This window comes from Dasypus novemcinctus, unplaced genomic scaffold (assembly GCF_030445035.2).
Source record: "Dasypus novemcinctus isolate mDasNov1 unplaced genomic scaffold, mDasNov1.1.hap2 scaffold_143, whole genome shotgun sequence".
Classification (NCBI taxonomy): Eukaryota; Metazoa; Chordata; class Mammalia; order Cingulata; family Dasypodidae; genus Dasypus; species Dasypus novemcinctus.
Genome location: NW_026688154.1, coordinates 500542 through 528393, shown reverse-complemented (window position 1 = coordinate 528393; position 27852 = coordinate 500542). Strand labels below are relative to the sequence as shown.

The 27852-nt window shown below is 40.7% G+C and overlaps 1 pseudogene; it reads right to left on the bottom strand.

Annotated features, from left to right (window-relative positions):
- LOC131277559 (zinc finger CCHC-type and RNA-binding motif-containing protein 1 pseudogene) lies at window positions 1-27852 on the bottom strand (annotated as a pseudogene).

Genomic DNA, 27852 nt, shown 5'->3' with positions numbered 1-27852 from the left:
AAGGTAATCTTCAGTCTCCAGCTGAACTTTGTATTATAAGGTTTTTTATTTTTATGATATTTACATAATAAATATTAATCTTAATCACTAAGTTCTTCTTCGTCACTGAAGTATGTGCTTTTCTTTATCCTTGGGCGTCTTGAATCATCTGAGGTTGAGGGGTCCCCTGAACTGGGTTTCCATCTTTTCTGTTGTTCTTCAATTTTGGCTTGCTGGAAAGCTGTGGCCTGACCGAGACTGTCAAGAGCAGGATCTTCCCCTTCATCTTCACTTTCTTCTACTTCCTCAATTTCTTCTTCTGGTTCAGGAATTTTCTTTTTTTTCCTTTTTCTCTTTCTTCTTTGGAGGTTCACGTGCTCCCAGCATATTTTTAGGACAGGCATAACTTAAGTGCCCACTTTCTCCACATTCATAACACTTAGATTTATCAAAGTAGTTTCGCCTTCGGATGAACTCGGCTGCTCTTCCATTGTCAGTAGCAATGCTTGCTTTTATCACTCTACCAAATAACTGTTTGTTGTTTATTGCTCTTGTACAGTTTTGAGCAGATTCTTTATCCAAAAATAAAATAAATGCAACCCCTTTACTCTTCTTGGTATCTTTATCTTTCATTATAGTAACCTTTACAACTTTGCGAAGCTTGGAAAATATCCGATATAAGTCATTGTTTGTTGGGGAAAAGGGCAAGTTGGATACATACACTGTACTTTTTTTTTTTTTTTAAAGATTTATTTATTTATTTAATTTCCCCTCCCTCCCATGGTTGTCTGTTCTTGGTGTCTATTTGCTGCGTCTTGTTTCTTTGTCCGCTTCTGTTGTCGTCAGCAGCACGGGAAATGTGGGCGGCGCCATTCCTGGGCAGGCTGCTCCCTCTTTTCACGCTGGGCGGCTTTCCTCACGGGCGCACTCCTTGCGCGTGGGGCTCCCCCACGCGGGGGACACCCTTGCGTGGCACGGCACTCCTTGCGCGCATCAGCACTGCATGTGGGCCAGCTCCACACGGGTCAAGGAGGCCCAGGGTTTGAACCGCGGACCTCCCATATGGTAGACGGACGCCCTAACCACTGGGCCAAAGTCCGTTTCCCTACACTGTACTTTTACTTGGAGCCAATCCACCACACATTCCTTCAGGTGAGTCTTGTCCGAGAGCCCAGAAGAGTGTGAGCCCTCGGCCCAGCTGGGGCTCAACCCCGACTATTTCTCGCCCCACGGGGCAGCTCTGGCATCCCGAGACCCGGGAGAGTGCAGACGCCCAAGTCAAGAAGATGACAGCGCCTCCGTCTCTCCCTGGCTGCAGTCGGGTCGCGCCTTGGATGCGGTCAGAGCCCCCGACCCGGAGGCAGGCCCAGGAGCGGGCGTAACAGTTCTTCATGAATGAAATAGATATCCTGAAAGACATTCACCTCCAGAGATTTTCCTTCTGAACCAAGTTAAGTTACTCAGGGATGTTGCATCATGGTTAGAAGTTTGTCAGTAGTTTCCATCTGCCAAGTTTCCTCTTGGCAAGGGAAACCCTTAAACAAGACTATAATGTGCTTATAAGGAGGAAAATTAAAAAGTAGGACTGATCACTCCTAAAAATTACTTGTGTCTATAGATTCACAAGGAGGACTGTCCATTTTTACTCTCTTAACGGGAACTTAAGCAGTTGCTTTATATTTCCTAAAAAATTAATCTAATTATAAATGATCCATAAAGTTATTTTCTTCTACAGAATAATATACATTCATATGTTGAAAGAGGACAGAGTTGTTTACTATATTAGCATCATATTCAGATAACACATTTTCAAATTAGCACTTTCTCCATGAATTTTAGTAGTTATTAATAGTATGGGATCTCTATACAAAGTTTATTTAATCAATTCAAATAAGTGAAACATATATTTGTCTGATAAAATACTTAAAAAATAATATACACCTCTCTTTAATCTGATTAACAGGAGATAATTTACTTATTGATTTCTTGTAAAGAGCCACAGACAAGTAATTGGCTTTGTCCCCATAAACATTTTGCCTGCAGATTTTAGGGACACTTGCAGGTAGAAAGAAAAATGTAGGCATTCTTGGCAGAATGGCTACCATATTTTATCTAAGTTGAAAAGCAGGCACCAAGAATGAAGAAATGTGTAAGCTCATAAACGGAGGGGAATCTTCTTTTTCTTTAAAGTCATGAGAAAGTGAGGAAGTCACAAGAGATATGTGGTGTATTTACTGGCCGAGGTCACTTGGGCAAAGAATTCCAAGGAAGCAATTAATATCTGCTTTCACTAGGACACTGTTAGCCAAGAATCACTTTGGGAAAAGGAGGAATATAGGGCAGATATTTTTATCACTCTGTTCTAATTGTTAAAAGACCAGTTGAAGTTTTCAGATGCAGATAAGATCACTAGTTGGGACCTGGCATCACCTGACTTGTAAATCATAATCTTACTCAAAACACACCTCAGGGTTTGTCTTTTATAGAGATTCACAAAACTGCTCCAATCACCCCAATCATTCTAAATAAAGATACCAGAAATGTGAAAAGACCTACTAGAAGAGCTTGTGAAGGTATATACCACTGATTATAAACTCAGTGAATGAGGCTTTTCAAAAAGTAACCAAAAGGAATAAATACACAATTGAATTAATGGGCAAATTAAACTTAGTCAAGACACTGAAACTGAAATGTAAAAATAACTACAAGTGACAATGGAATATAATTTTGGATAAAAAACAAATTGGAAGATGATGGATAGTATCACACAAGAGCCTCTTCTCTGGAAACAGAATATAAATTCAGAAAAACAGGAAATTCTAGCACTGCCCATGATTTACACACAGATACACACCACACACACACAAATGCACAAGGCTTAGCTCACTTGTTACTTTCCTATGAAGTCATCCTGAGTTTCCCAATCACAGACAGTCCCTGCTTACAAAGAAGCATACCACTCTGTGTGTTCCATTCTTGTACTACATTTTTTGTTGAATCCTGGCAGTAATCATTTGACTATAGGTCATTTCTTCTACAAAATCATATAGTTTAGAGCTGAGAGTGAGCGTGTATCCCTTAGTTTATAAATATAGTATTCTTTTAAAATTATTTCACCTCTACTTTTAACTTGAATTGCATTGTTATTAGACAATGACACATAGGAACTCATCAAATTTCTAAAATTGTTAAGATCTTTAATATTACTATTCATCTTTTTGTTATGTATAATTATATGCCAATAAAAGAAGTGAACAATGGTCTAGAAACATTAAAGTCTCCAAACTTGATTGAATAATAGAAAGCCTGAGTGGGACAATTAAAACTGAACCTGCCTTGTGAGGTGTGGGTTCTCTTGAAGATGTTGAGAGTCATTTTTTTCCTGTGGTGAGTTAAGTCACCAGGGTCCTATTTGAGTTTTAAAAGGGAACTCTCACAGAGGCTATTGCATCCTGCTGCCCTGGGAGAGAAAGCAGTAAGAATAAAAAGGGAGAAGGGCAGATTCCTAATCAGCAGGAATTTATCCAATTTGAAAGACTCAGTCCTGATCAAAGGAAATGGACTCTCTAGCTTTCTGAAGAGCTAATTGACCTAACAAGAAAGTTTAGCTCCATGGAGGAGTTTCCACCTTGAATATACAAGGTCTCTAGTGCAATTCCCAGCTCCTTGTAGAGAGTAGTGACCCACTGGGATATTAAACATCTAGCTGATACCTTGGGACAGGGAAAACATAGAAATTATTCTTATATTAGCATCTCTTGGATCTCTTCTTTTTCCTAAAAAAAGAAAGTTACCTTTGTTTTATAATTTAACTTAGTTTACTCACTAAAACTCACTTAAAATCTGCAGCAGGAAGGCTGCAGGGTAATTGATTGATAAACACTGGCAGTCTGAGAAGCTCCATAGGGACTTAAGAGGGAAGGCTGCTTTTTCTTAGTGTTTGGTTGACTCCTTACTTGTGAGCTTGTCTGTTTTCTTGCTTTTCTTTACTCTTTATCACCTCTCCCCTATTTTTCAAATTAAGTGCTGCCAGCTTATTTTTTGTTTGCTGTGTTTCCTCTTCCTCAATTTCCTCTGTTCTGTGTGTACCGATTTTGACTAACAATGCTATCTCTTTTCCTTCCTACATCTTTCTATCTTCTGCTTTCTGTTGTTGCTCTTACATTCCACCTGTTTGTTTAGTCCTTAATTTTTCTGTCATTTTATTTCTAACTCTACTATTCCATTTTCTATCTTTTATAAACTCTTTCACTTTTGTCCTTTCTTTTCTCTTCCCCCTCACCTCCTCATGCCAGCCTTTTCAGTCATTCTAGGAGGTGGGGCAACATGGTATCTGAGCAAGTGCACCTCATAATCTCTCCTGCAAAGAATCAGCTGAGTAGGGTCAGAGTCCTGCTGGACCAGGCTGTTTTGGGTGCTTGCAGGGCAGGAGGTGTCTGGATGTCAATTTGGTGAGACAGTGACAGAAGACATTCTTGCAAGAGGTAGAATTTTGTGTCTCTTACACAGAGGTCAGAAGTTGTGGGTGGAACTTTTGAAATCTTTGTTGTGGTGCTGTGTTCCCAAACCCTGAGTGGGCTGTTTCTGGGGATTGCAGGGCAGGAGGTGTCTGGATGTTGATTTGGTGAGACAGTGATGAGATTCTTGTGAGAGGTGGAATTCTGGGTTTCTGACATGAAGGTCAGAAGTTGTGGGTGGGATCCCTCCCCCAAGGCTGGCAGCCTGGCCACAAGGATCCCTTAAGGCTTTGTTGTGCTGCAGTGTTCCCAAACCCCAGGTTAACTGGATGTATGGTTCCCACATCTGTGTCCCATAAACCCTGGTGGCCCATGCTCCAGAGTCACACACCTTGAGTCTGCAATACCATGGACTTCCCATCCCCAAATCCACCACACCCTGAGGTCCACCTGAGGTCCTTGATTACCCTAACCCTCCATGTTTTTGGTTGTTGTTGTTGTTTTTTCTCTCTCTCTCTCCTTGAGCTTGGAGGAGTATACCAGCTGACTTGGGGAGAGTCTGGGAAGAAAAGAGAGATGAATCTGTTGAGGAAGCCCTATTTACCTAAATGTCCTGGGGTAGGAAACTTGGTCTGGGAGAAGGTGGAGTCAGAAAATCAATTAGACCTCCCCTAGCACGCTTAATGGGGAGGAACTGTAGGACATGTTATCCAAGCTTCCAATAGCATATTTGGTGATTCTGATGAGGTATAGGTGATCTCACGCTGGAAATAAAGAGTCCTTGTTTTCTGTGTTTAGTTGGTTTGCGGTCACCCCTCGGGCTGAAGTGTGGTTTGCTGGTCTGGCGAGGGAAGCAGCCGCGGTAGGCCTAATTCCGCTGCCCCCATAATAGGGTGGTTGGTCGGGCCCACCGCCACCCCTGAAGGAAGCTCGGCATGGGCGCAGAGTGCCTTCTTGGCAGCCATGCTTCCGCGGCCGCCCCTCCTCCCAGATGGTGCCACCCGATGCCTTGTGGGGCGGCACCCTTCTTCTTCCTTCTCCATGCGCAGGCGCAGGGCGGAAAAATCCAGTCTGCCCTTTTCCCCTCCCCCGACAGCAGCAACAGCCAGGTGTGGGCAGAAAAATCCAGTCTGCCCTTTTCCCTCCCCCGGACAGCAGCAACAGCCAGGCGTGGGCGGGAAACTCAAGTCTGCCCTCCACCCCAGCAACAGCAGCCACCAATCCCTAAACCCTGCCCCTTCCCCCAGCAACAGCGACAGCCAATCCCTAACCACCACCCCTCCCCCATCCGGTACCACCCACTGACCTTTCACCGGCAACCAATCAGAACAGGGCGTGGCTTCGACCAATCAGCCTTCCCCAGCCCCTATAAAACTGTTGCCTCTCCCTCAGTAAAGTGGACTTGTGTGTTTACCTTGTCTCCACGGTAGTTCTTCTGCCGTGCGCCCTCCAGTCCTGAGAGCCCCCGACAAGGGCCTGGCCTCCCTTGTCCCCAGTTCGTCACCTGCTTCTCCGGGCGACCCCTTCGTCGCCTGCTTCTCCGGGCGACCCCTTTGTCACCGGCTTCGCCGGGCGACCCCGTCAGCCGAACCGCGCAACCCCTGTGAGACTGACCCCTCGTCTGCTGCCGGACCGACCCCTCGTCCCAAGTGGGACCGACCCCTCATCCCAAGCGGGACCAACCCCTCGTCCAGAGCTGGACCGACCCCTCGTCCGCAGCCAGACCCCACCTCTACTGACCGAGCAAGCCGCTACATTGGTTCAAAAAGGACCCACTTGAATCTCCTACCAGACCATTCAGGTAGCTTTCCTGCTACCTTGGGAGGGAGAAGTGAGGAAGGGAGAAAGGGGGAAGGCCAGATCCCTAAGTGTTTTATTTAACTGCAAAGAGGATTCCTAGCTTGAAACGTTGGTTCTTTTCTTTTCTTTCTTTCTTTTTTTTTTTTTGGTCATGGTTGCTAATATTGCATTGTCTCCTGGTCTTTTCTCTGGTTTTATCACCCAAGGTCCTTTTTCATTTATTTAGTTTTTTTCTCTTTTTCTTTTTTTGCTTGTTTCCCCCCTTTCTCTGCCCCCACTTTTTCTCTTCTCTTTTTTTTCTTTTCTCTCTTTTTCTTCTTATTTTATTTTATTTTCTTTATATAATAGGTGCTTCAGGGAGTGCTTCACATTTGCTGTGTTTCCTTATCCCCCATTTCCTCTTTTCTGTGTTTATTGAATTTGGCCAACTACACTATCCCCTTTCCGCTACATCTTTCTATCCTCCATCACCTACTGTTTCTCTTACATTCCACCTCCCTTTCTTTGGCCCCCAAATTGTCTGACTTTTTAATTCTAATACCTTTGTTCTGTTTTCTGTCTTTTATCCACTCTTGATATTATTGTCTTTCTTTTCTCTTTCCCTCTCTCATGAAAACACCGGTCTTTTAATTAATACTATATTCCTCCTCATATTCAGTAGACTGTCTCATTATAAGTACTCTACTTACTGCTATAACTCTGCACAACTTACATGAGTTTAATATCAATTCACCTTCATCTCACATTTTTGCTCTGTTAACATTTATTACCAATACTACTTTATACATTTTCTTTTGTTACTCATTTTGCTTCCCCTGGCCCTAATATTTTCCTTCAAAGTGAATTTAGCCAGAAACAAGATAATAGAGTAAGAAGAACAAAGTGATAAAGAGAAGACATAACACTTACACATGAACAACAACTAATTAATCCCCAAGACTAAACAAAGACACCAAGGAACTTATTAAACCCATCAAGATAAAATGATGACCAGACAGCAACAAAAAACTACAAACCAAACCAATAATCAGGAAAACATGGCCAAATCCAATGAACAAACTAAAAACCAGGAAGAGGACCAGAGCATTGGACAAGTAATTAAAGATCTCAAAGCATATGTTAGAGACCAATGTAACGAAGTAAAGGAAGAGATTAACAATATGAAGAAAACACTAGGATAGGAAATTGCAGACATGCAAAAAGATAACAGATACGATGGTGATGAACACCACAGTTCAAGAAATCAAAAATACATTCTCAGAAAATAGCAGCAGATTAGAAGAGGCAGAGGAGAGAATTAGTGACATGGAAGACAGTACATCTGAAATCCAACAGATAGTAGAACTGATTGATAAAAAGATGGAAAAAATCCAGCCGAGACTTAGGGACCTGAATGACAATGCAAAATGCACAAACGTACATATTATAGGCATCCCAGAAGGAGAAGAGAAGGGAAAGAGGACATAAGGGGTGTTGGAGGAAATAATGGCTGAAAACTTCCCAAATCCACTAAGGGAGATGGATGTACATGTCCAGGAAGCCCAACACTCTCCAAACACCATAAATCCCAAAAGGCTGACTCCAAGACATGTACTTGTCAAATTATCCAATGCTCAAGACAAAGAGAAAATTCTAAAAGCAGGAAGAGAAAAGAGAACCATCACATACAGGGGAGGTTCCATAAGATTAAGTGCTGATTTCTTATTTGAAAACATGGAGGCAAGAAGGCAATGGTATGATATAGTCAAGGTATTAAAAGAAAAAAATTTCCAACCAAGAACACTCTACCCAGCTAAGCTAGCATTCAAAAATGATGGAGAGTTCAAAATATTCACAGATAAACAGAAATTAAAAGAGTGTGCCAACAAGAGCCCTGACTTTCAAAAAATACTAAATGGAGTTCTTCAGGAAGGAAGGAAAAAACAGGAGAGGCAGAGATGGAAGAGAGTGTAAGAGCAACAAAAAAGACAAAAAGAGAAGGAAGAATACAAACAAAATATGACAAACACAAGTCCAAACAAAATATGGTTAACAAAAATAATTCCTTGAATGTTACTGAATGTCAATGGATTAAACTCACCTGTCAAAAGACTCAGACTGGAAGATTGAATAAGGAAATATGACCCATCTATATGCTGTCTACAAGAAACACATCTTAGACCCAGGAATTAATGGAGGTTGAAAGTGAATGGCTGGAAAACAATCTTACAAGCAAACAATAACCAAAAAAGGCAGGAGTAGCTATATTAATATCAGACAAAATAGACTTTGAATGCAAAACAATTGTGAGAGACAAAGATGGATACAGCATATTAGTGAAAGGGATAATCTTTCAAGAAGAACAAACAAAGGCACCTCCAAATATGTGAAGCAAACACTGGAAAAATTAAGTGAAAGAATAGATGCCTCTACAATTATACTTGGGGACTTTAATACACCACTATCAACTTTGGCAGAACATCTCAAAAGAGAATCAATAAAGAAACAAAAACTCTGAACAGTATCTTAGATGAGCTGGACCTAATCGATCATACCATCTGAATAAAGCAGGATATACATTTTTCTCAAGTGCACATGGATCATTCTCCAAGATAGACCATATGCTAGGCCACAAAGAAAGGCTCAATGAGTTCAGAAAGATTGAAATCATACAAAATAATATCTGTGACCACAGTGGAGTGAAGCTGGAAATCTTCAAGGGCCAGAGGCCCAGATTTCACACCAAGATATGGAAATTAAACAACACACTCTTAGAAAAACAGTGGGTCAAGGAGGAAATCTCAAAAGAAATTAATAACTATCTTGAAATGAATGAAAATGATAACACAACATACCAAAATTTATGGGATGCAGCAAAAGCAGTACTGAGAGGAAATTTATAGCCATAAATTCATACATCAAAAAAGAAGAAAGAGAAAAAATTGAAGACCTAACTGCACATTTGGAGGAATTAGTAAAAAAACAACAAACTCCACAGAAAGAATGAACAAAGATAAGAGCAGAACTAAATGAAATAGAAAATACAAAAGCACTTGAAAAGATAAACAAAATGAAGAGCTGGTTCTTTGAGAAGATCAATAAAATTGACAAACCTTTAGCTAGACTAACAAAGAAAAAAAGAGAGAAGATGCAAATACACAAAATAAGAAAGGAGAAAAGAGATATCACCACTGACCCCACAGAAATGAAGACGATCATGAGAGGATACTTTGAAAAACTATATTCCAAAAAAAAATGACAATTCAGAGGAAATGGACAAATTCCTAGAAACACATCAGCAGCCTATATTGATGAAAGAAGAAATTGATGATCTCAACAAACCAATCACAAGTAAAGAGATAGAATCAGTCATTAAAAACCTCCCAACTAAGAAGAGTCCTGGGCCAGATGGCGTTGCAGGTGAATTCTACAAAACATTCCGGAAAGAACTAACACCAATCTTGCGGAAACCTTTCCAAAAAATCAAAACAGAAGGAACATTACCTATCTCATTCTATGATGCCAAAATTACCCTAGTACCAAAGCCAAACAAAGACACCACAAGAAAGGTAAATTACAGACCAAATTCTCTAATGAAACTAGATGCATAAGTCGTCAACAAAATACTTGCTAACCGTATTCAACAACACATTAAACGAATTATACACCATTACCAAGTGGGATTCATTCTGGGTATACAAATATGGTTCAACATAAGAAAATCAATCAATGTAATACACCACATAAAAAGATTGAAGGGAAAAATCACATGATTATATCTATAGATGCAGAAAAAGCATTTGACAAAATACAGCACCCTTTCTTAATAAAAACACTGCATAAGATTGGAATACAAGGAAATTTTCTGGACATGATAAAGAGTACATATGAAAAACCCACAGCCAACATCATTTACAGTGGTGAAATCCTAAAATCTTTCCCTCTAAGATCAGGAATAAGGCAAGGATGTCCAATATCACCTATTCTTAGAAGTACTTGCTCAAGCACTGAAGCAAGAACCAGATATAAAAGACATTCAGATTGGAAAGGAAGAAGTCAAAATTTCATTATTTGCAGATGACATAGAAAACCCTGAGAGGTCTACAACAAAGCTTCTAGAACTCATAAATGAGTTCAGTAAAGTCGCAGGTTATAAGATCAATGTGCAAAAATCAGTAGCATTTCTGTGCACCAATAATGAGCAAGCTCAGGAGGAAATCAAGAAACAAATGCCATTTACAATATTCAATAAAAAATCAAATACCTAGGAATAAATTTATCTTATACACAGAGAACTACACAACGCTGTTCAAGGAAATCAAAGAAGACCTAAATAAATGGAAGAATATTCCCTGTTCATGGATAGGAAGACTAAATATTATTAAGATGTCTATCCTACCAAAACTGATCTACACATTCAGTGCAATCCCAATAAAAATCAATGCAGCATTTTTAAGAAACTAGAAAAACTCACTATGAATTTATTTGGAAAGGAAAGAGGCCTCAAATAGCCAAAAACATATTGAAAAAGAAAAATGAAATTGGAGAAATCACACTACCTGACTTCAAAACATACTACAAAGCTACAGTAGTGAAAACAGCATGGTATTGGCACAAGGAGAGACACACAAACCAATGGAACCGAATTGAGATTCTGATAGAGATCCTCATATATATAGTCATATAATATTCGATAAAGCCACCAAACCCTCTCAACTGGGAGAGAATGGCCTATTCAACAAATGGTGCCTGGAGAACTGGATATCCATATGTAAAGAATGAAAGAGGATTACCAACTCACACCTTATACAAAAATCAACTCAAGATGGAACAAAGACCTAAATATAAGCGCCAAGACCATAAAGACTTTGGAAAGCAGTGTAGGGACGCATCCACAGGACCTTGTAATAGGAAATGGCTTCATGAACTTCACGCCAAAAGCACGAGCAACAAAAGAACAAATAGATAAAAGGGATTTCCTCAAAATTAAAGCCTTCTGCACCTCAAAGGAGTTTGTCAAGAGAGTGAAAAGAGAGCCTACACAATGGGAGAAAATATTTGGCAACCATATATGTGATAGGAGACTTATAAACTGCATATACAAAGAACTCCTATATCTCAAAAATAAAAAGACAAACAACCCATTTAAAAAATAGGAAAAAGATTTAAACAGACACTTTTCCAAGGAAGAAATACAAATGACCAACATCACACGAAAAAAATGCTCCAAATCTCTAGCTAGTAGGGAAATGCAAATCACAACTACCATGAGATACCATCTTACTCCCATAAGATTGGCAGCTATGAAAAAAAACAGAAGACTACAAATGCTGGAGAGGATGTGGAGGAATGGGAACACTCATCCACTGCTGGTGGGAATGCAGAAGGATCCAGCCATTCTGGAGGACAGTTTGGCGGTTCCTCAAAACACCAGCTATAAATTTGCCGTATGACCTAGCAATTCACTGCTGGGTATATACCCAATGCAACTGAAAAGAAGGACACAAACAATTATATGCACACCAATGTTCATAGCAGCATTGTTCACTATTGCCAAAAGTTGGAATCAACCCAAATGCCCATCAACAGATGAATAGATAAATAAAATGTGGTATATACATACAATGGAATACTACTCAGCTTTAAGAATGAATACACTACAAACACATGTGATAACATGGATGACTCTTGAGTACCTTATGTGAGTGAAGGTATGCAGGCATTGAAGGACAAATACTACATGGCCTCTCTGATCTGAAGTAAGTAAACCAAGCTGCCTCAGAGAGCTAGAGACTGGATGATAGGCTTAAAGGAAATTGGGGTGTAGAGGAAGGATGCAAGCTGACACCTACATGGGTAACATCTATGATAAGTGGGAGGTAAGTATTTGTACAAGGAAGGGATAAAATGGGGGCATATGTTTAACTTTGGGTGGGGCTTTGTGGGTTTGAGGGGGCTAGGGATGGGAGGATGGGTAATATTGCTCAAGAAATTGGGGGGAGTGTGGGAGAACATATGAACATAGGAGATTGTCAGGTATTTGGTTGAGAGTATAATGCTGAGAAAACTTTTTCAAAAATATAATAAGGAAGGTTACCTTGTAAGATGCTTCAGGGGGATAATCTGATGCAGGACAGGCTTCTAGGGAGTATGTGAGTGCTCATTTTGCCATAGTGGGTTATATCATTGGATAGAGACCCACATCCTGTGGAGGACTGATGTTCTCAAATAGAGGGATTTGTATTTCTCAAGAGAAAGATGGCTCCCAATGCATTAGGGCATTGCCAAGCCCTCAACACTGTTGCAAGTATCTCTGAACATGGCCCTTCAAGCAATGAATATTGACTGTCACTGTGGGCCCTGAGGGGAGGGGAAAGAGGTATCGAATAGATGGAATCAATATGAGGAGGAAATAAAAAATACCATTTACAATAGTAAATTAAAAAATCAAATACCTAGGAATAAATTTAGCTAAGGATGTAAATAATTTATACTCAGAAAACTACACAGATTTTTTACTGAACTGGAAAAACTGTGAAATTTAGTTGGGATGGAAAGAGGCCCGAAATAGCCAAAGACATATTGGAAAAGAAATATGAAATCAGAGAAATCACACTACTTGACCTTAAAGCATACTACAAAGCTACAGTGTATGCTATTGTCACAAGGAGAGACATACTGACCAATGGAACCAAATTGAGAGTTCTGATATAGATCCTCACATATACAGTCATTTGATATTCAACAAGGTCACCAAGCCCACTCAACTGGGAGAGAATGGCCTCTTCAACAAATGGTGCTTGGAGAACTGGCTATCCATATGCAAAAGAATGGGAAGGGAACACCACCTCACACCTTATACAAAAATAAACTCAAGATAGATCAAAGATCTAAATATAAGAGCCAAGATCATAAAGACCTTGGAAGACAATGTAAGGAAAGATCTACAGAACATTGTAATAGGAAGTGGCTTCATGAACTTCACACCCAAAGCACTAGCACTGAAAGAAAAAAATAGATAATTGGGACCTCCTCAAAATTAAAGCCTTTTACCCCTCAAAGGAGTTTGTCAAGAAAGTGAAAAGAGAACCTACTCAATGGGAGAAAATATTGATTACAAGATATCTCATAGGAGCCTAATATCCAGCATATATAAAGAAATCCTATATCTTTAATAAAAAGGCAAACAACCCATTTAAAATATGGGCAAGAGATTTAAACAGACACCTCTCCAAAGAAGAAATACAATGGCTAGAAAGCTCATGAAAAGATGCTCAAAATCATTAGCTATTAGGGAAATACAAATCAAAATTACAAAGAGATATATACCATCTTACACCCATTAGACTGGCGACCATTAAAAAAACAGAACTACAAGTTTTGGAGAGGATGCGAAGGAACGGGAGCCCTCATCCCTGGCTGGTGGAAATGTAGAATGATCCAGCCATTGTGGAGGACATTTTGGTGGTTTCTCAAAAAGCTAACTATAGATCTGTAATATGATCCAGCAATTCCTCTGCTGGATATATACCCAGAAGAACTGAAAACCAGGTCATGAACCAATATATGAACACCAATGTTCAAAGCAGCATTATTCACCATTGACAAAAGCTGGAATAAACCCATATGACCATCAACAGATGAATGAACAGACAAAAGGTATATTTCATAAATGGAATACTGTTCAGCTGTAAGAAGTAATACAGTATAAATACATGGGATAACATGGATGAATCTTGAGAACCGTATGTTGAGCAAAACAAGCCAGGCATTGAAGGACAAATACTATAAGACCTCTCTGATATGAATTAAGTAAATCAAGCTGTCTCAGAGAGCTAGAGCCTGGAATATAGGCTTAGAGAAAATAGAGTGGAGAGGAAGGTTGTAAGCCAATGTCTACATGGGCAACATCTAATAGAAGGTAAAAGTAAGTAATCGTGCAGTGAAGGGATATGATGGGGGTATAGGGATACTATTGGGTTGGGCAGTGCGGGCTTGACAGGGGCTAGGGTTGGGAGGATTGGTCAGATGGTCCTTGGAAGTGGGGGGAAGTTTAGAGGAAGGAGCAGGTGAATATGGGGATTGGTGGGTATGTGGGTGAAACTATAATGTTGAGAAAAATCTTTTGACACTGTAATAAGGAAATATTACTGGTTTCGGGTGTTGGATGAGGGGCATTCAGCAGAGGGTGCACCTGGGGCAAGCATCTAGGGAGTGTGTGGGTACTCATCTTTTCATAGTGTCAAAATGTCAAAAAATTTCCTATAATATTTTTAATTTATCTAATATCTCAATTTTTACTTTTAGTTTTCTAAATTATTATGTATTTTATTTCTAATGCTTAAACCTATCATTACTATCTCATTTTCCTATTAATTGAATTTGGCGATATGTTAGGCTTCATTTTGAACAAGTTTTGTATCACAGAGGGGTTCATTTATGGTAAGGGAGGAGCATTGGTGTGGGGTGTCATTGATGCTTGATACATGGGAGGGAGTTAATCTGGGCATGCATATAGGGTTTATAGATGTGTTTGGATATTCCTTGGGTATTGACACAGTGGGTAGAGGTTCACATGACAATTGAGTGAATGCTGGGTTCCCATCCTGGGTAGCTCTGCCTCATTCCCAAGTGGAAAAGCAACAATCCCCAAGTGCAAGGACAAAGACCAGTGAAAGATGATGGTCCAATGATGGGCCCTTGATACTGATGGAGATGCTTATAAACCTCTTGCACTAGAAATTTTGATTTGGTCTAGTGTTGCTGTGTGCCTAAGAGGCTCTCAGCCTCCATGTTGCTCAAATATGGCCATTCTCTAAGCCAAACAGCATATAAATGCATTACCTTCCTCCCAGTGTGGGACATGACCCCTGGGAATTAGCCTCCCTGGTGCCAAGCAATTACTACCAAGAATCAATCAACTGGTGATGTAACTAGAAAAATACCTGGAATAAAAATGGAAATGGTAAAGACAAGTGAGTTTATATGGCTGTCTTCAAAATGAGTCGGGAGGCCATCAGAGGGGTCATGTTTATACACATCTCAGCAGGATCTTGGAGACAGCCAAAGTAGATACAACCCCAGATACCAGTGCTCCTGATGGCTACAGAGACACCCAGGTCCTATAGTCATGGCAGATGGCTCTGGAGTTTGGTACCTTGCCAGAGGGCCCTACTTTGGAATTTGTGCTCCTGAGTGTGATGGAGATGGACTCAGATATGACTTCTCAACACATGCCTATTCTGTCACTTTTACTGAACTTGTGGTTGGTGCTGGGGTTGGTGTATGCTCAGGAGACTTGAATCTCTGGACTGTCCATGTGCCAGCTGGGCCCTGAGTCTTAGCAGAATTGCAACACCTACTCTCCAGGTCATTAGACATACCCAGGGCAGATAACAGGGAGGTGATGATGGTCAACCACCAAACCAGGGAACTGAGATAGTCTATAGCTGCAAGCAGGAGAATTCCATCCATCAGCCATGTGGGATCTAAGCCCCCTCTCAATTTAGAGGTGAAGTGGACATCACCAACCCAGGGTCCTCAGGATGGAGGAATGAAATGTGGATTAGAGTGAACTTACTGGTATTCTACTATAGAATTATTACGACTCTAGTAATGGAAGAAATTATATCATTGGTGTGGAGGCAGTGGCCATGGGAGTTCCTGAAGGCAGGGAGAAGGAAAAAGAAGTGTGATATTGGGCCTTTGGGGGACTTGGTGTTGTCCTGAATGGTATTGCAGGGACAGGTACAGGGCATTATATATCTTGCCATAAGACACTGAATGTAAAGTACAGAGTGTAGATTACAACATAAAGTATAATCCATGCTCCTAAAAGTACTTATCAAATGCAATGACTGTACCATACTAATGAAAGAAGTTGTCAATGTGGGAGGAGTGTGATGTGGGGAATGGGGTATATGGGAACCTCCTATTTTTTATTGTAACATTTTGTGTGATTTAGGTATTTTTTTAAAGAGATAATAAAATAAAATACAATAAATCTCAACAGAGTTGCAACACCTACTCTCCTGTTCATTGGACTTACCCAAAAAACAAGGAGATGATGGACAATGACCATCCCAAGGAACAAAGGGTGTCTCCCACTACAAGCAAGACAGTCCCATTCATCTACCCCATTGGATCTAAGCTACCTCTCAATTTGAGGTGGAGTGGGCATCAGCATCCCAGAATCCTCAGGATTTGGGAATGAATGAAGGACTTAGAGTAGAATGGCTGGTATTCTACTATAGACTTAATGTGATTCTAGCAATGGAAGAACTCATATAATTGATATGGAGACAGTGGTTTCCTTCTTATGATAAATCTGATTTGATTATAATGTACTTTTCAATAAACTGCTGACTTTGGCAAGCTAAAAATAAAATAATGTACTTTATGGGATCTCTGTGTATTATGCATGATTTTTCTGTAAAAACAATTTTTCTAATAAAAACATTTGAGAGAATCAACAGAAAAAATGTCTATTTCGTTCAAATTAGACTACAGCATTTCAGTTGTGACTAAGAAGTCCACAGCAATTTAATGTCATGCTAGATCATTTTAAAGGAATCTTATGTGATCTGGAGTAAATTATTACAAAATTCTTATAAGATCTTTCAAAATTCATTGAGGAAAAGATAATACCTTTTTATCCCCAAATTCCTTGAGGTCAGGAAACATACTTTGTACAAAGGGTGACTTGAAATACACTGCTTTGCCTACTTACTCACTTATGAAAATAACTTTTATTTTTATGTTCATTTATTGATCACTATTTGCATCATTCATACCTGAAAATGTCAGGCATTCATTAAATATATTTTATTAAATGAGTCATTGAAAAAAACTAACAATACTACCTTCTGTTCTCAGAATATTTGATGTAGACTGTGTCATACACACTTAATTCTTAAGTTCTCATAGTTCACTTTAATTATGGAATTGTATTTGAGATAAAAAGAAATAATCCATGGGAAGAAGATGTGGCTCAAGTAAATGGGCTCCCATCTACCATATAAGAGGTCCACAGTTCATTACCCAGGGCCTCCTGGTGAAGGCAAGCTGGCCCACACAGAGTGCCAGCCCATGCAGAGTGCCACCCTGTGCAGGAGTGCTGCCGCACACAGGAGTGCTGGTCAACATGGAGAGCTGATGCAGCAAGATGATGCAACAAAAAGAGACACAGGGGGAGGCAGACTTGGCCCAGTGGTTAGGGCATCCGTTTACCACATGGGAGATCCATGGTTCAAACCCTGGGCCTCCTTGACCTGTGTGGAACTGGCCCATGCACAGTGCTGATGCATGCAAGGAGTGTCGTGCCACACAGGGTGTCCCCATGTAGGGGAACCCCACATGCAAGGAGTGTACCCCATAAGGAGAGCTGCCCAGTGTGAAAGAAAGTGCAATCTGCCTAAGAATAGTGCCACCCACATGGAGAGCTGACACAACGAGATGATGCAACAGGGAAATGGACTTGGCCCAGTGCTTAGGGCGTCCGTCTACCATATGGGAGGTCCGCGGTTCAAACCCCGGGTCTCCTTGACCCGTGTGGAGCTGGCCCATGTGCAGTGCTGATGCACGCAAGGAGTGCTGCGCCACTCAGGGGTGTCCCCCATGCAGGGGAGCCCCACGCGCATGGAGTGCACCCATAAGGAGAGCCGCCCAGCGGGAAAGAAAGTGCAGCCTGCCCAGGAATGGCGCCGCCCACACTTCCCATGCCGCTGACGACAGAAGCGGACAAAGAAACAAGATACAGCAAATAGACACAGAGAACAGACAACCAGGGGAGGGGGGGGAAATAAATAAATAAATAAATCTTTAAAAAAAAAAAGATGATGCAACAAAAAGAAACAGATTCCTGTGCCACTGACTACAACAGAAGTGGACAAAGAAGGAGACAGCAACAAATAGACACAGGGAACAGACAACCAGGGTGGGGCAGGGGAAGGGGAAATAAATAAATAAATAAATAATAAATAAAAATCTTAAAAAAAGAGAGAGAGACACAGAGGAGAGACAATAAGAGACTTAGCAGACCAGGGAGCTGAAATGGTGCAAGAGAATGATTGCCTCTCTCCCACTCCAAATGTGCCAGGATCGGTTTCCACAGCTGCCTAAATGAGAACACAAGCAGACAAAGAAGAACATACAATGAATGGACACAGAAAGCAGACAATGGAGGGAGGGGGAAGAAATAAATAAATAAATCTCAAAAAAAGAAATAATCCAATGAAATTCTTGAAAACAGGCGAAATATTCAGGTCTCTAATAATGGCTACATTTACCTTCATCAAGAGACACAATAGACAATTTTATTGTTTGTAATAAGCCTTCTTCCATAAGAATTTGATATGGCTTATAGAAATATATGAATTTCAAAAGGAAAGAAATGCATGATTGGAACAGTAGAAGGGAAAGGAACTTATAGGGAAAGAAATAAAAGTAAAGCTTGCACCCAAATAAGTGTGATCTAGGGTCTTATAAAATGGCTACAAGTGAGACTAGAGAATTTTTCCAACTCCACTTAGAGGGGTTAAATATTAATAGTATGTATTACAAAACCAAAATCTTTTTACAATATTCTTTCCCAATAAAATATTAGGAAGATGAGGTATATGTAACTGCTGTTTTCAATCACTAACGTTAAAATACAGTGCAAGATTCTCTCTAACAGTAATGGAGAAACCTGGATTTTCTATTTCCCAATCCACTTACATAGATGGTATGAATAGTACAATTATAATATTCTCCCATCATTTGTAACAGAGGTACCACACTAATGCAAAATGTTAAAAATAGAGGCAGATATAAGGGAACACTGCATTTTCTGCATGGTCTACCTGTAAACCTACAACTTCTTTAATTAAAAAGAAAAAAAGAAAATAAACAAAGCATGGTATGGGAGCAGCTACATGAAAACCTAGTGATAGGAAATGAACTACTGTGTCCCGTTCAGCTTTTCATCTTTAATGCCTAACACTGCTATCATCGTTCTCTTTATAAACATTCATTGATGAATGAATAAATGAAGGACAAGAATGAATGAAATAATAGAGAAATGAAAAAGAAAGATCTGGAGATCCTGCTTAAGCTTTGGTATCACTGTAGAACAATATCTGCCAAGTGCACTTACAGCTGTTTCAATTTTTTTATATGCAGAAAACTCAGAATCATATTAAACTGTAAACCCTTTGCTGGGGCTTAAGATATATCTAGGGAATTTGAATCTCTGGACTGACAATATGATAGCCAGGCACTGACCTCAACAGACTTCAGCTCCTACACTCTGATTTATTGGACTTACTCCACTCAGCTAACATGGAGTTGAAGAATGTCAACCACCACACCATGGAGCCTAGAGTGCCTACAACTGAAAGCAGGAGGATTGCATCCAATATCCATGTGGAATCTAAACACCCTTTTGACATAGATGTGGAATGGACACAACCAAGCCAAGTTCCACAGGAAGGAGGAATACAGTAAGGATCAGAGTGGACTTAATGATCAGCTATTCATGAACTATTGTGGTTAAAAATCGAGAAAATGTGGCAGTGATGTGGAAAAAGAGCTCATGGTGGCTGCTGGGTGTGGGGAAGGGGAGGAAGAGAAGAGATGTGGAGGCATTCTCGGGACTTGGAGTTGCCCTGGGTGGTGCCCCAGGGACAATTGTCAGATGTGGTATGTCCTCCCATGGCCCACTGGATGGAACGTGGGAAAGTGTGGGCTATGGTTTGGAACACTGGACTTGGGGTGCAGCGAATTCCAGAGATGTACTCACCAGATGCAATGGATGTGACATGACGATGGGGGAGAGTGTTATTGGGGAGGGGGAGTAGTGGGGTGGGGGCGGTAGGGGTGAATGGGGACCTCATATTTTTTTAATGTAATATCTTTTTAAAAAAATGAATAAATTGAGTAGAATTTGAAAAAAAAAATGTAAACACTTAAGATTTGTGATTATGGCTTACTCATCTTTTACCTTCCCTCATACCCTAGTGTCCCCTGCTCCCACCCTGCTTTTCGCTTCCTTGTACTTTGCCTGCCTGTTCTTTATAACCTCTCTGTATTATGGCCCTTCTCAGCAGCAGCCCATACTGCTGCCTCCCCCTGCCCCTCCTCCCAGCCATTGTTATCTTCCTCCTCCAGCCGTTACTGTTCTTCCCGCCAGTCCCGCCCACATTGCCAACATATAATCTGCCTCTTTCCTTAGCCACTGCTTACCTCATAGCCATCTGCCCTTACCCACCTATCCACCGCCACCCTGTAGCTAGCCCACCCCTGCACTAACCCCTCCCTCACCCGACACTATATAACCAAGAGCACTTCCTCAATAAAGTAGACCTGCGCATAGACCTCATCTCCGTGGTTTCTTCCACCTAACGGCGCGTCCCCACCAAGCCTTGGGCCGCCCGCTGCTGCCCCGGTCCAGCTGTGAGCTCGGCCCGACCCCCGGCAGCGACCTGCCACCCCGGTCTGGCCGTGAGCTCGGCCCGATCCCCGGCAGAGACCCGCAGCGGAGGCCACACCCTAGCCCTCCCAAAAATAGCACTGGTCATTTATATAAACACAGCCTCTATTCCAGGTGCTTTTCATTTATCTCATTTAGTCTTCTACAAACCCTTCAAATGTAGAATGTTACTGAAGCAAATAGGCATAAGTTTGGTATTTTATATTTTTGTATCATTTCTTTGCCTAACCACAATCTAGATTTAATCAGGATTCAGAGCTAATACAAATTCACCCTAAGCAAAGCCTCAAGCTTGATAAATATTTGAAACCAGAATGCCAATTTATTAATTTTCCACAAACAATTACTCTTAAGCAGTCAAGCAGATAGAGCTTGACTTGACTAAACAGTAAAGATTCTCCTAGTATGAAAATGAAATGAGAAACTAAATTTTGGACAAAAGTTCTAGCTTTTATTTAATTTATTTCTCCAGGTTTTCTATAGAGAGAGTTTTCATTAATTATTTGCCCAATTTTCCATATGAATTCTGGAAGAAATAAAATTATTCTATGGGGGGTGACTTAGGTACTTGAATGAGTGATGGCTGCAATCAGTTCAAGAGCTTATTCTTTTGTTACAGTGTATTTATACATTCAAGTTAAAAGCCTTTGTCAACACAAAGCAACTCTCATCTATTCCTAAATTCCTAATTTTTGAATATTTTTTCAGTCTTGGTTTGGTCAGTAAAACAGAATGACTCTGAATATTATTGAATACAGGTGTTTAATAAAGGAAACAGGTCGTACTTGAACATAACAAGAGCTGGATGAGCAAAGGTCAGGAAGAGTGACGGAAAGTCAAGGAAGGGAAGCAGACTTGGCCCAGTGGATAGGGCATCCGTCTACCACATGGGAGGTCTGCAGTTCAAACCCCGGGCCTCCTTGACCCATGTGGAGCTGGCCCACATACAGTGCTGATGCATGCAAGGAGTGCCATGCCATGCCAGGGTGTCCCCCACATAGGGGAGCCCCACATGAAAGGAGTGCACCCCATAAGGAGAGCCACCCAGCACAAAAGGAAGTGCAGACTGCCCAGGAATGGTGCCGCACAACGGAGAGTTGATGCAGCAAGATGACACAACAAAAAGAAACACAGATTCCTGGTGCCATAGACAACAACAGAAGCAGACAAAAAGGACACACAGTGAATGGACACAGAGAACAGACAACTGGGGCACGGGTGGGGGGAAGGGTAGAAAAATAAATAAAATAAATCTTAAAAAAGAAAAAAGTCAAGGAAACAGTCATTGATGACTTCAGCTTGATTCAAGTTTTTCTGGACATTGCTGCAATTGTCAAGCCCCTGGGAAAGGTCAAGGCCTTGGTCTGCAGCAGCTAAGCAGGGACTTGTGGAGAAATCTGTGAAGCCTTTTCATCTGGTTGCCACAGCCACCCTGGAATGATGAATTCTCCACCAACCAGTTCACTTTCCAAATACTGTGTAAGTTCCTCTCATTGGCAAACTTTAGCCTGAAACTATACAGAGAAGAATCTTCTGGAAAATGAATTTCCCAGTGCAGAGGAGACCATAGAAGAGGATGGTTGTAATGCAAAGCTGATAGCTGACAATCTGGCACAATGGTAAATTAATTTTTCTGGTTATATTGAGATGGTTGCATGGAATCTTTCTTTTTATTCACTCAATATGGGAGTTACATTACTATATCTTTTTGATGTGGAATGTCCTTAAACTCCTATAATACATCCTATTTAGTCATTTTTACTCTTTTTACTTTTTAATTTTCTTTTTTTAAAGTTAATAGATCACATAAAATGTTACATTAAAAAACATAAAAGGGAAGCAGACTTGGCCCAGTGGTTAGGGCAGCTGTCTACCACATGGGAGGTCTGCTGTTCAAACCCTGGGCCTCCTTGACTTGTGTGGAGCTGGTCCATGCACAGTGCTGATGCACACGAGTGCCATACCATGCAGGGGTGTCCCCCACATAGGGCAGCTCCACGCACAAGGAGTGTGCCCCATAAGGAAAGCCACCCAGTGTGAAAGAAAGTGCAGTCTGCCTAAGAATGACACTGCCCACATGGAGAGCTGACACAACAGGATGACACAACAAAAAAAGAAACACAGATTCCTGGAGCAGCTGACAACAACAGAAGCAGACAAAGAAGAAGACGCAGCAAATACATACAGAGAACAGACAACCTGGGTGGGGGGAGAAGGGGAGAGAAATAAATAATCTCTAAAAAAAAACATGAGGTTCCCATAAGCCCCAATCCCCACCCCCCCACCCCCATCATTTTAAAATTGTATTCTTTGAAGATACATAGATCATAAAAATGTTACATTAAAAAATATGAGGTTCCCATATACCCCACACCCCTCTACCCCACTCCTCCATCAACAACCTTTTTCATCAGCATGGCACATTCATTGCATTTGATGAATACATTTTGGAGCACTGCTGCACCACATGGATAATAGTTACATTGAAGTTTATAATCTCCCCAGTACATTCAGTGTGTTATGGCAGGATATATAGTTTTACTCTTTTTAAATACACTTTGAAATCCAATTAGATGAAAAAATTCAAACTAAACTATGAAATATATTTACCATACAGATACTCTTTGAAAGAAATCTGAGGTGAAGTACTCCACTGAGAAAGGAAATTAATTTATGGTAAAGTGTTGTGCTATGGGATGTAAGAATAAATAAAGGGTTTAATAATGATCATTTTCAAAATTAGCAATAGCAAAAGTGTTTAGCCATGGAAATCTGCATTTAATATTCCAGACAATTTTGATTCATAAATATTAGTATGTATTTATTTTTTAAAATGTTTATTATTTATCAAGCATTAGCTGACCTACAGATATTAATTCATTTAGGTAGGTAATATTATTATTTCCAATTTATAGATGAGAAAACTGAGATATAGAGAGTTAATTCATTTGAGATCATAATTCTAACAGCTGTGGATCGAGGGATTATTCCCAAGCAGTAAGTTCCTGGTAGTGCTATTAACTACTATATTATGTGTCTCAATGGCAAAGTTTGGTGGAGGGAGAATGGAGAGAGACCAGAGGAAGATACAAACAAAACAAAATTATTTTCTTGTTCAAAAGGAAAATGTGGATGTTGATAAGGAATGAATACTGCTGGAAAACAATGTTAGGCATTGTTCTTTTGCTCTTTAGATCGGATGCTTATATTCATAACAAGACTGAATTTGACCATCCTGCAACCACTGAAATTACAAATTATATTTCCAGCCAACCACGGGTACTAACTGGTTGTGGTTATGATTCCAAATTTGGAGCTTACACATGCTGATGGGCCCACCGGGGACTATGTGATTACTCCTGGCCTAGTGAACTGTGGTGACAGGGTTATGAGTATAAAAATGTCTGATGGTGATCAACCTTAACTGGACTGGAGGTAAGTTCTCAAAAAAAGGGTAATTGTAACTTGGGCAGAAATCCCAAAAGGTTTTACTAAGGTAGCCAAAGCCTAGATATATTATAGGGCCCTCCAATCCCCTCCTGGACTTTAAATTCTTTGAAATTGGAACTACATCTTATTTATCTTCCTTCTTCCCCCCAGTGCTCAGTGTAGTACCTTGAAAGAGATAAACTTACAACAGTGATAACTAGTACCAAATTTCAAAAGATTGGAGGGTCTTCCTGCTCTCTACTGAAATCCTGGAGTGATCCCCAACCTAGTCTTCTTTGGCCCTGTCCTATGAGGTTGTCACAAGCTTCTCTTCTTTAAGAAGGAAAGAGCCACCAAGTATTGATCACACTCCTCTGTGTCCCTGGGATCTTGGCCTCTGAGGTCTTCACTTGCTTATTACTTGTTCCTGTGCACTTTGTCATTGTTAACTAGAGCACACAATCCTTGGCACTGTCTCTCAGCAATCCTTTGAGGCCTGAGATAAAAATACCTTCCCACAGAAGAAAGTTACATTTTTCTCTCAGTTGCCTGAAAGTACCCAAATCCTAATACCATTTAATTAAACATACTTGATTTACCACCACATGTGTGACCTGCATGAAAACACACATGAGGGTCTTATGATGGCTCAGATTTTCATGTAATATTTCTTTGTTCCTTTTGCTAGCATGATCATTTAATACTGGCTAGTTTTCTCACTGTCATTTTCTACATAAGGGGTTTATTTCTCATGAGCTTGTGGGACAGTTAAGTTCATGTGTCAACATGGCTACATTACAATGTCCAGTTGTTTGGTCAAACAAGCTCTGGCCTGATTGTTACTGTGTGGATATTTCCTGAGAGATTTACACATATTGTCAGTGGATTGCATCTATAGCTGATTACATCTACAACCAAGAAAGAAGACTGCCCTCAGCATAAGGGGAGTCTCCTCATCAATCAGTTGGAGGTCTAAGAACCAGAACTAAGGATTTCAGAAGTCAAAAAGAAGACATTATCTCTGCTTCAGCCAGCCAGCTTCACCTGGAGAATTTCACTTCAACTTCATTGTAGTTTCCAACTTGCAGCCTGTCCTATGGAATTGCAACTTGTTGACAATCTCCACAGGCACACGTGCCAATTCCTATAATAAATCCTTTATTTATGTCACACACATGTGTGTGTATATATAGACATACATTCATACATATATATGTAGGTATGTATGTGTATATGAATTATTACTGCCAGATCTGTTTCTCTGTAGAATCTTGATGAATACAGATTGTAGTACTGAGAGTGGAATGCTGCTCTAACAAACATCTAAGTATGTGGAACAGGCTTGGAAATTAGGTAATGAGTAAAGCTGGAAGAATCTGAGGTGCTTGATAAGAAGACCAAGTTGCTTTGCAGTCTGTCGGTAGAAATATGGATGTTAAAGATACTTCCATTGAGAACTTAGAAAGAAATGATAAATGTGGTTCTTGTTATAACACAGCAGATAACTTGCTGAAATTGTGTTCTCATGTTCAATGGAAGGCAGAACTTACAGGCAATGAACCTGGATGTTTAGCTGAGGAGATTTTCAAGCTAAGTGTGAAAGCTACAGACTTGTTTCTCCTTGTAACTTACAGTAAAATGAGAGCAGAAAGGGATAAAATGAGAACTGATTTCTTACACTCATAGGAACCAGCAACTGATAATGTGGAAAATTCTCATTCTATCCAGATAGTGTTCTCTGAGACCAGGGCCAAAAGTGACTCTATCAGGGTCCTCCATGAACTATTGAGAGTGCATTCCCAGAGAATGGGACTCCTGATGAGGGTATGGCTAGGAAATCCTTTGCTAAAGAGGCTGTGGGTGAGCATGGGGTGGCACCAATGCTTGGAGAAACTGGAGCACACACAGCAATGCTCAGGCAGAGTGAGATTGCCACTGCTGTCCTCAGACTCAGTGTGACCTGGGCTCCAGCACTGGGGAGAGCATGGCTGCTCTCACAAGCTCTTGGAAAGGGTGGGGCTGCCCCTCCAGCAGGCTCAGAGGACAAAGCCTCAATCCAGAGATGACCTTGAAATCTAGTGAAGTTTGCTCTGCTGGGCTTTGGCCCTGCTTGGAACCTGTGACCCCCTTTTCCTTCCAGTTTCTTGTTACAGAATAAGCATGCCTATCCTCTGCATGTTCTACCATTGTGCTTTGGAAGCACATAACTTATTTTCCAGGTTTCTCAGGTCCACAGATGGAGAGGGATTTTGCCTCAGGAGAGATCACAGCCATAACTGATTTTGATGTGATGTTGAACTTGAGTTATTTTTAATCTTCCCAGAATATCTGCTTCCACTTTGAAGTTTTCTTTCTTTTAGGACCACTTTTGTTTGTTTGTCTCTGTACCTATCTATTTTTTAGGAGATCAACAATACTTTTAAAATGTGATTCTGAAAACATTTTACTCCAGCATTTTAAATTGTTTTCATTTTAAGAGAGGGTACATACCACTGCAAATAGAAGTATAATATTGTTGTTTAAATGTTCTAGGGCTAGAAAGATCTACATTCTTTCTGATAGTGACTAGGCTTCCCACATTCAAAACAATTTCCTTTCTTTCTGTCCTCCTTCAAGCTACCTTTAAAGGCTACGGCCAAGACCACCTTTTTACATTCACTGTTAGCCTGATCAAAAGCAAATGTTAACAAAATTAACTCTCTTGCTTCTGGTATCTCAATTGTTTGAATCAAAATGTCAGTTAATTGGGCTACAAATTCCACATATGGTTAACTCCCTGGATCACTTTGGCAAAAGATTGAGTAGGTTTTCCAGGTACACAAATCCGTTTCCAAGCTGCCAAACATGAATTGCGCACTTGTGTTATGGCCAGATCATTGTATTGGAGCTGTCTTTGAATTCCAGACCAATCACCAATACCCAATAATTGTTCAGCAGCAGTAAGAATGGGAGGATTCTGTACTGCGTTACAGCGCACAATCATATTGGCCTCATCTGTCCACCAGGTTTAAATTGCAAAAGCTCAGCCGAGCTTAAAACAGTTCTAGCCAGGATGTCCCAATCCCAGGGGATAAATTGGTCAGCTTGAGCCAGCCCCTGCACTAAGCCAAAAGCGTAAGGACTATTAGTTCCAAATTGTGCACAGGCTTGTTTAAGTTCTTGCAGAATTTAAAGTGGCAGGGGTTCATGATGAAAATTATATCCTCCTTGAGGGTTGTTTGCCTCTGGGGAAACTTGTTGAATATTTACCGGGAAAGCTGTTAGTAATTGCATTCCTTCAGGATCCCCCTGTCAAGATCCTTGCAGCAAACAATGCATTAAGGGAGTAGTTGGAACTGGATTTGGTACAAACAGATTGTTAGTGTAGGGCCTGGTGTCAATGGCATCAGTAAATATTCCCGGGGCTGTCGGCATTGTAACCGGTGAGACTGTAGGGGCTACATTACACAAATTAGGGTAAATGCTGGCTTTAGAAATATTCAATTTAGACACCTGCTTAGGCAGAAAGGGGTTAGTTTCTTTCTCATTGGGGGGCTCATCCTTGTCCTTGTCCTCTATTTCCTCCCTGTCCTCACTCTGATGGCCTGTGTCATGGGACTCCCTGGAAAAGATGGTAATTTCTTCCTCCTCTGCTTCAGACTGCAGCAGATCTAAGGCTGCTGCAATCTGTTGCCCTAAAGCCCACACCAACAGTGATATAGTCTCTCCTTTTTGGTATGCTCTATGTAGCACCTTCAT